The following is a 15,793-nucleotide window of genomic DNA, read 5'->3' as shown; positions in this document are numbered from 1 at the left end:
CATTGAAATTCAAAAGAATTCCATCTCATATACTGGCCTATAATTTGACATTCATCCAACTTTCTCTCCAATTATTTTGCACGTTTACTTCTTTCATGGCAATTCATCTTCCATGTACTTCTCACAGGGAGTGGTGATGTTCTTAAACAGTGGTGAAGTTCTTAATTAGTTTTTGATTAGCTATATTTTTGTCAAGATCTGGAACCATTTCAGAAGTCTTCTGACATCAAACTAGAATATATTTATTTTGATGGAAAATCAACACTCATTGAAACCAAACCATTTGGATATGTTTTTATTTGTACTTGAATTACATTAATCAAGCCATAGTAGTAACATTAAGGCAAGCTTTTCTCTATACATTTCAAGCTCTGAAGTGGTTTGTATCTCAATAAGTAAACACATTTGCTAACAGCATAACACATTATGTTTCACTTATCTCTACTTTTGTCCCTTATAGATATTGCCTTCAAGACAAATAGACATTGAAGTCCAGATTTTCATCTCTTTGTATAATAAGAAACCAGCATTATCTTTCAATGAGAGGTAATAGTTATATAAAAATGAACATCAAATATAACCAGAAACATTGTTTTACTTAAACTTTTCTATCATTGACTAGTCAGTGCTTATAGTTTTGTTTCCTGCTGTGTAGTTTATAAGACCAAGTAAAAACAGGCAGAACTGATTGGTTGACAGCTCAACAGCTCTCCTTTGCCTTCTATGGTGACAAAAATGAGAATTTGACAAATCCTGATAAAAGAAGCAAGGGATCCTGGGGAGGGAGCTATAAACCTGGTCTAGAGAGCTACAGAGTTGATCCTTTAATGGGCTATTTGGGTTTTTTACATTTTCAATAATGACATTAGTTACATATAGGAGGAACATGTGATTGGTTTATTTTGTACTTCAACATGAAAATACTACAAAACTTATTTCTTAGAGGAAATGTACATGTATTTACTTGTTCCTCATCTATTTCTCCCTCCAGAAATGCACCTAAACATGGCAGGCCAGAACACCTAAAATGACCATGGCAAGCAATCTGAGAATAATATCAAGTAGGAAACTTTAGGCTCCAATAAAATAAAGCAAGATGTTTTTAATGTGTGAAAATATTTCCCTTTTCTTAAAGTAATATGAAGGGGTTTTATTTTTTCTTTAAAAAAGGAATATTCTAAATAACTTTACATTCCTAAGTGAGGAAGGGACTTGAAAGAACTAGTAAGGTCTCGAGTCTAGTGATCACTCATTCCCATTGGAACTCTTTTCTCATTTGCTTCTACTATCTCTATCCCATTCTAGACTTACCGTTTTGCTTGGCATCAAGTTTTTGTTTTTGTTTTGGGGGGGGGCATGGGACTTGAACCCTGGGCCTGGGCACTGTCCCTCAACTCTACAGCTCAAGGCTAATGCTCTACCACTTGATCCACAGTGCTACTTCCAGTTTTCTGGTGGTTTACTGGAGATTAAAATCTCAAGGGCTTTCCTTCCCTGGGCTGGCTTTGAACTGCAATCCTCAGATCTCAGCCTCCTGAGCAGCTAGGATGGCAGGTGTGAGCAATGGTGCCAGCTGGGATCAGGTTTAATGGCTATAGGGAAACCAAACTGGAAGAAGAATCATATTTTCTCTCTAATACCTTCCATTCTGTTAAAAAAACAAAATCTTGAGTTCCGGGAAGATGGCGGAGGAGATGCTGGAATCTGAACAAGCTCTCGCATAGAAAGCAATTTTAGAGTTCTAGTGAACAGTCCTAAGCCAGAGAATCACACCAAGTGTGCCATCACAGTACAGAGAGTTAGACAAGAGAGGGGAAGCCAAGGAATCACAGCAGCTGCCGCTACGGCGGCAGGGTCGCGGCGGCGACCACCGCCGCTGGATCATACCTGAGACACAGAGAGTCGGGGACGAAGGAGCCAGACGCAGCGGACGAGCGGATTCTACTCAACACCAACAAGAACCGACAAGGAGCGGAAATCTTCATCCTGCTGTTTGCAGACCAGAGATGACCCAGGATCCAAGACTCGGCGTGAGTACAAGCCCGACATCCTCACTCCTTGTCTGGAAGCAGAGGAAGGAAGGCTACCCCTCCCCCCCCAGCACCGGTGATCTCCATCTTGGATACCCACAAAGCTTGGAGGAGCTGCTAGCTCCAGCTCAGGCCTTGGAATAAAACGAGTCATTTAGCAGGTCACAAGAACTTAACGGCGAAGTGACCTGCCAGACTCAGCTCCATCCAGGGAAAAGTCACCCAGCTCAGGCGCCAGCCATAGGAGTGCCTTGCCTCACTGGGTAACCAGAGGCAGAGGCTGCCCCTCCCTCTAGCAGCCACCACAATCAATTGAAAAACAGAAACCCTGAGAATGGCTCCAGGCTGGGCGCTGTGAGCTTTATCACAAAATAGCCCCAGGGAAAAGCTACTGTTTGTTGAAAGGCCTCAACTCTACCCAGAACCTAGCCCCATCACCACATCCCCCTCTTTTGTGACTCTCAAAGCAGATCACCCTCCCAGAAAACTAACCTGGGAGGTGGATCTCAAAATCTTGGGTAAAGCAGAGCATTTTTCTGCCTCTTCCAACCAACCGACTTAAGAAACCAATCAAGCCACAGGACCTCAAGCTGACCAGAGACTCCAACAAGAGACTGGTTAGAGACAAAAGGGAGATACAGGATTCTTCCCACTCCTCCCCCCCCAAAAAAAAAAAATCAAAAGACGTTTTTTTTTCTTTTTTTTTTCTTCTTCTTTTCTGTTTTTGCTTGTTTTTTGTTTTTTCCTACCTTATATATATATTTTTTTCCCTTCTAAAACTTTTATTAATCTTTAATTTTTGCCTCTTCTGAAAAAATAATTGTTTTACAGTAACTTTTTTTTTCCTCATCTTATAATTTTTATTTTAGGAATATGTGAATGAGCGTTTTCCTTTTTTTCTTGTCTTCTTTCTCTTTTTCTTTCTTTCTTAATTATCTTTTTGTTTTTTGTCTAGCTCTACTGAACTTCTGATCTTTTCTTCTCCCTTTCCCATCCTTAAAGCTTTTCACATCTCCTCTATGTCCCTCCCCTTCTCTGAACATATTCACATTCCTCTCTAAATAGATGGTCTTTTAACTTCTATAATAACAGTAATTTTTACGTTTCTATTTTTTTTCTGGTCTCTCTCTCTCTCTACTTGCATCCTACCCAACCCATTTCCTGCATTGTGATTAGGACATAGTTAACTCTCCCTGTGCCTCCCCACACCAATATATTCCTACTTTTTACCCACATCTCTCCCTAATCCTAATAATTTCTGGTTTTCCAAATTCTTTTCTGCGGTTCGAGGTACTTTAACATATAGTTGTTTGATGTTGAATAGATGTATCTGTTGAACTAGATTGTATCTGTAGACTATTGACTGTACAAACGCAAACTTTGGTTGATGGTTGCCTTAAGATAGTGTTCTAGGATAAAACTGGTGCAATCTTCATCTCAAATGGGCCGAGTAAGCCGGAAAAACACAAGAAAAATGGCAAATTCGGGTATCTCAATTCCCAATCTTGATAATCAGGGATTAGAACAGATAAAGAATAATCCAGAGGAGAGTTCCCAAATAGCTCTACAAACACTAATAGCAAACATGATAAATGAGAAGTTTGACAATGTACAAAGGACTCTGTATGAGCGTGATAGGGAGAGAGAGGAGGCATCCCAGAAGTTTATACAGGAATATCATAAGCGTGAGGAAGCTACTCAAAAACTGATACAGGATTTGCGTGAACAACTTGAGAATGCTCAAAGAGAAAGGGAGGAATGGCGTGAGCAGGCAGAGAACACTCAAAGAGAACTGCAGGATTCCCATGAACCGGAAGAAAGAGAACTGCAAGAATCCCACAGACGGGAAGAAGCTAATCAAAGAGTAATTCAGGAATTGAGATACCAGGTAGAGAATACACAAAGATCACTAAAGGCATTCATGGAATCCATTAACAAAGAGCTGAAGGAAGTCAGGGAGACCACAAAGGGAATGCTGAATGGAACCCAACAGAAGGAATGGGAGTCCAAAGAAACCATAACCAATCAACTAAGTGATTTGAGAACAAACACTGAACACCAAATTAAGGAAGTAAAGAAATTCATACAAGACCTAAAACAGAGCTTCAACAAAGAACTTGAAGCCATCAAAGCTGACCAATTAGAAGGAAAAGAGATAAAAAACAAAGTAGAGAGTCTTGACAGCAGGTTAGACCATGCAGAAGATCAAATCTCAGGGATTGAAGACAGCCTAGATATTATAGAGAAAGAACATACAACCATCCAAGACAAGTCCAAGAAATATGATAGGTCTATCCAACACCTGGAAGACACCATCAGAAGGCCCAATCTAAGGATAATGGGTGTAGAGGAGCACCTAGAAACAGAAGTTAATGGTCTAGGAAATTTGTTTAACAGGATCCTAGCAGAGAACTTCCCAAACATACAAAAAGATAGGCCTATTCAGATACAAGAAGCTTTTAGAACCCCAAATAGACCAGACCAGAATAGGACATCCCACCGTCACATTATAATCCACACAGGATCAACCCAGACCAAGGAAAAGATGGTTAAAGCTGTCAGGGAGAAAAGGGTAATCACCTACAAAGGGAAACCAATTAGAATTACCTCAGATTTCTCAGCAGAGACAATCAAAGCAAGAAGAGCCTGGAATGACGTATGCCATGCCCTAAAAACAAATAATTATCAACCAAGAATACTGTACCCAGCTAAACTCTCCTTCATAACTGAAGGCCAAATAAAAACCTTCCATAGCAAAGAAAAATTGAAACAATACATCTCCACCAAACCAGCCCTACAAAAGATTCTTAAAGATGTCCTACACATAGAAAACCAACAAGACCGCAACAAAGGCCAAGAAACTGCACCCAAACTGAGAATCCAAGAACCTTAGGAAGAACCCAGTTTTCACAGCCCCCAAGAAGGTGGATAACATGGCAGGAACTCCCAAATACCTCTCAGTACTATCTCTTAACGTTAACGGACTGAACTCTCCAATTAAGCGACATAGACTGTCTAGTTGGATTAAAAAACAAGACCCTTCTATCTGCTGCCTGCAGGAATCACATCTTGCCCGTAATAACAAACACATCTTCAATGTTAAAGGCTGGAACAAAATCTACCAAGCAAACGGCCCTCATAAACAGGCGGGAGTTGCAATCCTAATATCAGATAAAATAGACTTCAAATTAAAAATCGTGAGAAGAGATAAAGAAGGTCGCTACATACTAATTAAAGGATCTCTCTTTCAGGAGGATATTATAATTCTAAATATCTATTCGCCAAACAATGGAGCACCCAAATTTATCAAAGAAACACTACTTTCCCTCAAATCCCATATAGATCCAAAGACATTAATTGTTGGGGATTTTAACACACCACTCTCCCCACTAGATAGATCAATTCGGCAAAAACTAAACAGAGAAACCGCAGATCTAAACAGCTGCATAGATCAACTAGACTTAACAGACATTTACCGAACATTTCACCCAGCAGCATCAGAATACACGTTCTTCTCAGCAGCACATGGAACGTTTTCTAAAATAGACCACATTTTAGGCCACAAAGCAAACTTGTCTAAATTCAGAAACATTGAAGTTATACCTTGCATTCTCTCTGACCACAAGGGAATAAAATTAGAACTCAACACCAAAAGCCACCAAAGAAAGTCCGGTATCACATGGAGGCTGAACAACACACTGCTGAATCATGAGTGGGTCATGGAAGAGATTAGAAAGGAAATTCAAATGTTCATGCTATTCAACAAAAATGAACACACAAATTACCAGCTCCTCTGGGACACAGCAAAGGCAGTACTCAGAGGCAAGTTTATAGCTCTGAGCTCCTACATCAACAAATTGGAGAGATCGGAAACTAACAATTTAATGACACATCTAAACCTCCTTGAAAAAGAGCAGCAAGATAAACCCCAATCCAGTAGACGGAAAGAAATAATCAAAATTAAATCAGAATTAAATGAATTAGAATCCAAAAAAACTATAGAAAGAATCAACAAAACAAAGAGTTGGTTCTTCGAAAAACTTAACAAAATTGACAGACCCTTAGCAAATCTAATCAGAAAAAGGAGAGAACACACCCAAATTAATAAACTCAGAGATGAGAATGGAAACATCACCACAGAAACAACCAAGATTCAGAACATTATAAGGGAATACTTCTCAAAACTTTATGCTAATAAGTTTGAGAACTTGACAGAAATGGACCTTTTCCCACCAAATATTGACATGCCAAAACTAAACCAAGATGAGTTAAACCAGCTTAACAGGCCCATATCAAGCATTGAAATAGAAACAGCAATAAGAGACCTCCCAGCTAAGAAAAGTCCAGGACCAGATGGTTTTACAGCGGAATTTTACAAGGCCTTCAAAGCAGAGCTCACACCAATACTCCTCCAACTCTTCAATGAAATTGAAAGAGAAAGCTCACTACCGAACACATTCTATGAAGCCATCATAACCCTCATCCCAAAACCAGGCAGGGACTCATCAAAGAAAGAGAACTATAGACCCATTTCTTTGATGAACATTGATGCAAAACTTCTCAACAAAATTTTGGCCAATCGACTTCAACAATTCATCCAAAAAATCATACACCATGATCAAACAGGATTCATTTCAGGGATGCAAAGCTGGTTCAATATACGCAAATCAATTAATATTATTCATCACATCAACAGGAGCAAGAATAAGAACCACATGGTTATCTCAATAGATGCAGAAAAAGCATTTGACAAGATCCAACACCCCTTTATGATGAAGGTTCTGGAAAAATTAGGAATCCATGGAACATTCCTCAATACAATAAAGGCTGTATATGACAAACCTACAGCCAGCATTATACTCAATGGGGAAAAACTAAAGCCATTTCCTCTTAACTCAGGAACGAGACAAGGATGCCCACTCACTCCACTTCTCTTCAATCTAGTATTAGAATGCCTAGCTACAGCAATAAGACAAGATGCAGACATAAAGGGGATCCAAATAGGGAAAGAAGAAATAAAACTCTCCCTCTTTGCAGATGACATGATCTTGTATTTAAAGAATCCCATGGACTCCACTCCCAAATTACTCAAGCTGATTCAAAACTTTGGCAAAGTAGCAGGTTATAAAATTAACCCCCAAAAATCAATGGCTTTTCTATATGCCAACAATGAGAAAAGTGTGGCTGAAATTAGGAAAGCAACTCCATTTGTAATAGCCCCACAAAAAATAAAATACCTAGGAATTAACTTAACCAAAGAAGTGAAGGACCTCTATGATGAAAACTTTAAAATCTTGAAAAAGGAAATCAACACAGAACTTAAAAAATGGCAAAACCTCCCATGCTCCTGGATTGGCAAGATTAACATGGTGAAAATGGCAATACTTCCCAAGGCTATCTACAAATTCAATGCGATACCTATCAAAATTCCACCCTCATTCTTCAAGGAAATAGAGGAGGCAATCCAAAAATTCATATGGAACAATAAAAGACCCCGAATAGCAAAAACGTGCCTCAACGGAAAGAACACTGCTGGACGAATATCAATATAGTAATCAAAACAGCTTGGTACTGGCATAAGAACAGACCTCAGGACCAATGGAATAGAATTGAAAACCCAGAAATGAACCTACAGACCTATAGCCATCTAATCTTCGATAAGGAAGCTAAAACAATAGAATGGAAGAAAGACAGCCTCTTCAGTAAATGGTGCTGTCAAAATTGGTTAACTACATGTAGAAAACTAAAGCTAGATCCTTATATATCACCCTGCACCAAAATCAACTCCAAATGGATCAAAGACCTTGAACTCAAAGCAGACACTCTGAAAACATTACAGGATGGAATAGGAGAAACCTTAGGTCTCCTTGGCTCAGGCCGAAATTTTCTGAATAGAGACCCGGAAGCACAACAAATCAAAGAAAGGTTGGACAAATGGGATTGCATACGGTTGCAGAGCTTCTGCAGGGCAAATGACATAGCTAGCAAGATCAATAGAAAGCCCACAGATTGGGAGAAGATCTTTACTAGCCATACAACGGACAAGGGTCTCATATCTAAAATATACTTGGAACTCAAAAAATTAAACCACCCAACAACAAATCCTCAAAGAAACAACTGCCCAATAAATAAGTGGGCAAAAGACTTAAAGAGAAGCTTCTCTGAAGAAGAAAGAAGGATGGCCAATAGACACATGAAGAAATGTTCAACATCCCTAGCCATAAAAGAAATGCAAATCAAAACAACATTGAGATATCACTTCACTCCAGTTAGAACAGCAAAAATCAAGAACTCTAACAACAACAGATGCTGGAGGGGATGTGGACAGAAAGGAACCTTACTTCATTGTTGGTGGGAATGTAAACTTGTTCAACCACTTTGGAAAGCAGTATGGAGGTTCCTCAAAAGACTTCACATAGATCTCCCCTATGATCCAGCAATCCCACTTTTGGGCATTTACCCAAATGTTTACAAACAAGACCACACTAAAGCTACCAGCACAACTATGTTTATTGCAGCATTATTTACCATAGCTAAGATATGGAACCAACCCAGATGCCCCTCAGTAGATGAATGGATCAAGAAAATGTGGTATATATACACAATGGAATTCTATGCCTCCATCAGAAAGAATGACATTTCCCCATTTGTTAGGAAATGGAAAAACTTGGAAAAAATTATATTAAGTGAAGTAAGCCAGGCCCAAAGAAGCATAGGTCCCATGGTTTCCCTTATTTGCAAAATCTAGTATAGGTATGAATCAAGCGGAAAAGGTCAGATAATGTGATGTTAGGAAAATGAACCCTTAAATATGTATTTTAATGTTTTCGTTTCTTTCATGCATATGTTTCTAACGCATTTATAAGATTATTTCTTTGTTGCTTTGTATGTCCCTCCCCCACAGTGTAACCCCCGCTTTCACTATATTTGATGTCAGTATAACATGTGGAGGAGATGGGGGCAAACAAGTCGTTTAAGGATTCAGGTGGACCTGTTGCAACAATGAGAAGTACAAAATGTCATGTCAAAAACAGCTTTACAATGTCGGTGGGGGGGCGGGAGGGGGGTATAATTGGGTGGGGGGAGGGGGGAGGCTGGGAAGGGAGGTGAAGGGTAAACAAAGGAGGAGGCTGCAATGCTTGGTAAGAAATGTATGCATTATCCTGCCCATGTAATGGTAGCCCCTCTGTACAGTATGTTCTCAAACAAAATAAAATAATATTAAAAAAAAAAAAACAACAAAATCTTCTAAATATTCTAAAAGATCAATGTGTCCATGCATATAAAGGTATTGGTGTCCTGTGATTCAAATATCTAAGCTGAAATAAATCTAAAATTAAAAAATTAATGAAGCCAGAAAATGTGCCTAGCAATGTTTGACATTAAAGATTCCACAACAAAATTAAGCCAAATAAGAATGACATAAGTAAGGCTGCCATTAGCCCTAAATAGGGAGGAAGAAAAGAAATTCGGGTTAAATAGAGAAGAACAACTGCATTCATGTAAAATAACATAAATTTGAGATCCTGTACAGGGAGATTATAGACAGCTCTTTCAGTTCTCATAAAATCATCTATCTTCATGTACACAAAAGCAGGATGTAATTAAAGACTATTCAATTCAGATAGGCAGTGTTTGACACTTTGTGATTGATGCCTTTATTGATACGGAACCACACTGGGCTGGTGTGTGATGTAGGTAGGCCTCTATGGAGGCAGTAGTGATGGGCAGAGCTGCTCATGGCCATCACTTGTGGTGTGGGTAGCTCTAAGAGTGGGAACTGAGAAATGATATTTAGAGCTAGGTTTGAGGTCTTCTAAAATACAAACTTCAAGTCTTGTTTTACAATTATTATTTTCTTTCTGAAAAAAGAAAGCCAGGTAGTGAGATCATTGACAACAATGTTTAGTCGAGGAACCTGTAAAACAAAGAATTTTCATGGTTTCCCTTATTTTAATGTTTTTTTCCTTTCATGTATTTGTTTCTAACGCATTTATAAGATTATCTCTTTGTAGCTTTGTATGTCCCTCCCCCACAGTATAACCCCTGCTTTCACTATATTTGATGTCAGTATAACTTGTAGAGGAGATGGGGAAAAACAAGTCGTTTAAGGATACAGGTGGACCTGTTGCAACAATGAGAAGTACAAGTTGTCATGTCGAAAACGAGCTTTACAATGTTGGTGGGGGAGGGAGGAGAAGGAAGGGGAAGGCGGGGAGGATTGAGGGGGGGGAGGCTGGGAAGGGATGTGAAGGGTAAGCAAAGGAGGAGGCTGCAATGCTTGATAAGAAATGTATGCATTAACCTGCCCATGTAATTGTAACCCCTCTGTACAGTGTGTTCACAAAAAATAAAATAAATAAATAAATAAAAAAAGATGTAATGTGTTACACGTTTGCGTTAGAGTGCATACTTCCATAGTAAATGACTATAGGGGAGTCAATAGTTGATGGCATATACACCTGGTTTCTGAGACTGGCTGACAGAGCATTGTTGTCCACTATCTGTGAGCACATGGGCAAAGTACTTGTGCAGTATAACAGAAATATTGAGAGTTTTACATTTCTAAATAATGCTCAAACTCTTTTTTAAATCATATTTGTTAATTTTTTTCTTTTTTGCTCCAGAAATGATTTGGGAGGCTGCTAGATCTTTTCCTTATAGGAAACATTATGAATATACTGATAGAACATGGGAAAGAGGATATGGCTGCATGTGTGTGTGTGTGTATGTTCACTTTTCTAGGTGCTTCCCATTCAATTAGTCTGACTTCAGACCTTCCATAAAATCTAAAATCCATTTGAGAATTTCTACCAAAAATTAAGATACGTGTTTTAGAATGCTTGGTGACTGCTCATCACCAATTGATCATCTAGTCCAAAAAGTTGTACATACAAGTTTCACATAATCTTTTTGTTTCATCCATGGCTCAATGCACATTATCACTCTAACAAAATCATAAAACAAGTCAAACTTTAATTTCACAATCATCTGGCATAGAGATGAGAAGAGAAAAATGACTTGTCCCCTTAAGAGAAGCAGGCAGGTCCAAATCCCCAGGAGGGCTTTTTTAATAGTCTGAATCCAAGGCTTTGCTGATTCCCTCAAGAAAGTTGTACTTCCTTTTCCCCCTCAACTTTTAATAATTCAACCTGTGGTTGCTGGTGAGAATAACATGTATTTCACAGTAGAAAACCATTGAGCATGTATGCTATCTATATTTGCCTTTGGGACCTAACAGCCTACAGAAGGATTATTAATTATCTGAAATAGGACACAGGCACTGTGAAGATGTTTTGTTGATACTATTCAATGAGCATTTTTACCTTAAAGTGTTTCACTATCATCAACTAACACAATACCTACCATAGAAGACTTTCAAAACTACTTTCAATGATAATCATTATTTCTTCTAAGTATCTCAGTGGGTCCTCAGGACATGTAATAAGTCTACCGCATAACAGTGCCTAGAGCAAAAAGGAAACTGAGTCATTGCTTCTGAATTTGCATGTTCTGTGTCTGCAATAAATGAACTTTCCTATATAGTTAAAAAGCCAAACAATATGAAAATTGTAAAGCAAACATACTTTTTACATTTTTATTCAGTGGTGATAGCTGGAGATGTTTTTCTATAATCAAGTAAGTCAAGTATACCTGCATGTTTCTAAACTTACAGCACAAATGAAACAACAGAGTTGTAGAGTATTTTACATGATGTGAAAAGTAAAATCTTAGAACAAATTTGACAAGAGAGTTATGATGCTTTACATCAGTGGTTTCTACTCTTCTTAAGTATAAGGAAAACATTCTTTATAACTAAAAACTTCCTCAGACTCAACCACAAATGTGGTTCAGTGGGAAGGTGCTGAACTTAAATTCCTAAAGCCATAGATTCAATTATAGCAGCATGTGTGCGCGTGTGCGCGCGCGCACACACACACACACACACACATATCCCTTGACTGAATTTTATCAAAGTTTACTCTAACATAGTTTGATTATGCAAGTTGCATTTGTTAGTTGTCACCTATTATCCACAACACACACACACACACACACACACACACACACACACACACACACACACAGAATCTATTTATTGGGAATATTTCAGTTCAGTGCATATAAGTGGTCAACATATGACTTAATGTATCAAAGCTAATATTTAAACTGCATGTATAGATTACAGAAAGCTGTTGCTGTGTTGCTTCTATCCAGTCTTCAAATACATATGGACTGATCGAATATGTCTTCATTTTAGACAGAGACAAAGGTTTATAGCTCATAACATACAGAAACCACTTAGAAATCCCCATAGGAACTTCTCAGGTTCTTCTTCCACCTAGAAATCATACCAGGCTTTCTCCTACTCCTCTGAATAAAATATTCCCACCCCTTGAGTTAGGCAGAAGCAGTAGTTTTCCCATCTCCATGGGCCAACTATCAGCAGACTTAAGCCTAGGGGCTTAATCAGTTTTCACAGCATCCTCAGGAAGGACAGGAGGAAGGGGGTTGGAAAGATATAGAGGGAAGGGGGAGAAAGGGGAGAAGAAAGAAGAAGAGGAGAAGGGAGGGGAAGGCAGGGAGACAGAAGAGAGGGAAGAAAAGAAATGTGGAGAAAAAGAAGGGGAAGGAGAAAGGAAGAGAGGGGGAGAAATCTAATTGAATCCTACATAATAAAATTTAACCCTTTTCAAAAGTTCTGCCTGCTCTTATGCAGTCTGCAAGTTGGGAATCCACCTCTTAAGACAATGGCAAATATCTTAGATTCAGACATTAGATCCTTCCCCAGCTCCACCTATTTTTCTTTTTCTTTTTTTTTTTTTTTTTTTTTGATTGGTTGTGGGGCTTGAACTCTGGACCTGGGCTCTGTCCCTGAGCTCTTCAGCTCTACCACTTGAGCCACAGCACTACTTCCAGGTTTTTCTGTTTATGTGGTGCTGAGGGATCGAACTCAGGGCCTCATGCAAGTGAAGCAAATACTCTACCACTGAGCCACCTTCCCAGCCCCAGCTCCACCTCTTGTTCTAGCCTCATCCCCGCTGCTCTCAGAGATGGCTCCATCATCTGCGGACTGATGTGTTTTCCTCCAAGCAAGTGGCCTGGGTGGCCAATATCTGTAGTGTGTGTGTGTGTGTGTGTGTGTGTGTGTGTGTGTGTGTGTGCGTGGCCTGGGTGGCCAATATCTGTAGTGTGTGTGTGTGTGTGTGTGTGTGTGTGTGTGTGTGTGTGTGTGTGTGTGTGCGTGTGTGTCTGTGTCTGTGTCCTGGGTCTTGCGCTCAGGGCCTGGATGCTGTGCCTGAGCTTTTATGCTCAAGGCTAGCACTCTACCTTGAGCTACAGCCACTTCCAGTTTTTTGATAGTTAATTGGAGTTAAGTGTCTCAGAGACTTTCCTGCCTGGGCTGGCTTTGAACTGAAATTCTCAAACATCAGCCTCCTGAGGAGCTAGGATTACAGGTGGGAGCCACTGCACATGGCTACATCCTCTTTCTATACAGACCAAGCCAGATGCCTTTATGAGACGTTCACAGAAACCTCTGAAATTGAATCTAGAAAAGCCCTTCGATTACTCTGAACTCAGGCCAAGATGGCAAAAGTATAGCTTCACACCCAGAGAGAAACATATCTAATAATTGCATTCAGAGCACTTTCTACTCACTCTATGGGCATTCTGAACACAAAAGATTTCTGACTGGACCAATTAGAGGCATAACCTATCTGCAGATGAGATTTTGAGGGGTTGGAAGCCACTGCAAAGGTATGTGTGCAAGGTGATGGAGCTGGAAGGGAGAGAGACGGTACAAACCACTCCTGTGGTGGAGATATCCTTAACTCATTTTCTCATCTTCAGTCTCCATTCACTCAAGCCAACAAAGATTACATCAATTCGCATCCTATAAATATTTTTGTTTTCTTGATAGGACTGAATGACCATGATCATTCAGCTCATTCTGGCTTGAACTTACATCAGCAGTCCAGCAGGGACACACTTACATGCAAGATAAGGTACTGGGTGCTGAAAATGATAAATGATGCTTAGGTGAATTACACAATTTCAGACATTCAGGAACTTACAAACTAGTTTGGAAGACAGGAGCTATTTCAGGTACCTAGATACGCTATAGTGTGAGACATACTGAAAAAAAAAAGCCTAATAGGAAAGAGAAATTTAGGAATGTAATCTGCTTCCTTGAATATCATACTTGCTTGTCCTCAATGCATTTGAAGCTGAAGAATACAAAGTTGAAAGGGAAAATTCAACTGCCACTTCACCATAAAGAAATAAAAAGGAGCTCCAGTGGCTCACTCCTTTAATCCAAGTTACTCAGAGGACTAAGACCTGAAGATGGAGGTTCAAAGCTAGTTCAGGCAGGAAAGTCTGTGAGATTCTATCTCTAATATCTCTAATTAACCACTAAAAAGCCAGAAGTAGAGCTGTGCCTCAAATGGTAAAGCACCAGCCTTAAGTGAAAAAGTGAAGGGACAGTACCTAGGCCCTGAGTTCAAGCCCCAGTATTGGCATAAACAAACAAACAGAATGGTAGAAAGATACATTTTTAAAAAGGGCTCTCCTTGTGGATGAAGTCACTTGGTACAATTTTCTTTTTTTTTTTTTTTTTTTACTTGTATCTATTTCTTTTTTTTTTTTTTAATTTTATTTTATTTGAGAACATACTGTACAGAGGGGTTACAATTACATTGGCAGGATAATGCATACATTTCTTACCAAGCATTGCAGCCTCCTCCTTTGTTTACCCTTCACCTCCCTTCCCAGCCTCCCCCCTCCCCCCCACCCAATCATACCCCCCTCCCCCCCCACTCCGACATTGTAAAGCTTGCTTTGACATGACATTTTGTAATTCTCCTTGTTACAACAGGTCCACCTGAATCCTTAAACGACTTGTTTGTCCCCCTCTCCTCCACATGTTATACTGACATCAAATAAAGTGAAAGCGGGGGTTACACTGTGGGGGAGGGACATACAAAGCAACAAAGAAATAATCTTATAAATGCGTTAGAAACACATGCATGAAAGAAACGAAAACATTAAAATACAATTTTCTATCACCTTCCTTTGGCATTAATAATGTAACAGAAGCACGATACTCATTAAATCCACCACCTTTTTCATCATTCTGCAATACAGAATGTAAGCTTTTCTAGGATCACAAATTGTTAAAAATGTAGGTGATTTTACCCTGGAGAATTCTCCTGAATACTGACTGTATTATTTTAAAAGAGAGGGAGATGGAGAGGGAGGGAGGGAGGGAGAGAGAGACAGACAGACAGAAACAGAAACAGAGAGAGAGAGAGAGAGAGGCTGTAGCTGTCTTCCCTAACAGATTGCCTTGTTGCTGTTCCTGCTAACTTGTGAGAGAAGAAATATTTCCATTGAGTTTCAATTCTCAGTCTAAGTAAATAAGGAAGTAATATGGCTGAATTCCATTCTGGTGGCTTAATATTAATTTGGCTGAGAGAGCTGTTGTTTGCAGAAATAGTTCTGGGATAACTGAAAGGGGAAGAATAAAACACTGATGTGAAGATGGTTACTGTTCTTTGTTTTATTCCAATTATACTGGAATATTAATGTTTTGTTTCCTATAATTAAATATGTGCCAAGCTGCATTTATAGCTCATCCAATTCACTCTGCCTGCACTGTCAAATTGGAAAATGGAGGAGAGCCTACAAATGGACACACATATTAACAAAGTGATATTCTGAATTGGCAAGGAGAAAAGCAAGAAAATGAAGAGCAGATT

At 39.3% G+C, this 15,793-nt stretch overlaps 1 long non-coding RNA gene across 5 annotated transcripts in view; it reads right to left on the bottom strand.

Moving 5' to 3' along the window:
* Nucleotides 1-287: 287 nt before the first annotated feature.
* The window catches only part of LOC138838915 (uncharacterized), an 81,865-nt gene continuing 66,359 nt past the window's right edge, over nucleotides 288-15,793 (bottom strand). For 3 of the 5 annotated variants that reach the window (XR_011375794.1, XR_011375791.1, XR_011375793.1), the window contains 2 exons: nucleotides 11,397-11,497; nucleotides 288-2,062 (listed from right to left, as the gene is read on the bottom strand). This is a non-coding gene — a long non-coding RNA (uncharacterized lncRNA). Of the gene's footprint in view, nucleotides 2,063-9,224; nucleotides 9,893-11,396; nucleotides 11,498-15,793 lie in introns of those variants that run through there. The other 2 variants (XR_011375795.1, XR_011375792.1) reach the window with 2 other exon arrangements.

Source organism: Dipodomys merriami, unplaced genomic scaffold, assembly GCF_024711535.1.
Source record: "Dipodomys merriami isolate MVZ:Mamm:240054 unplaced genomic scaffold, mDipMer1.0.p SCAF_29, whole genome shotgun sequence".
NCBI lineage: Eukaryota > Metazoa > Chordata > Mammalia > Rodentia > Heteromyidae > Dipodomys > Dipodomys merriami.
Note: the sequence above shows the minus strand (reverse complement) of the source record. Positions and strands in the feature narration are given on the sequence as shown.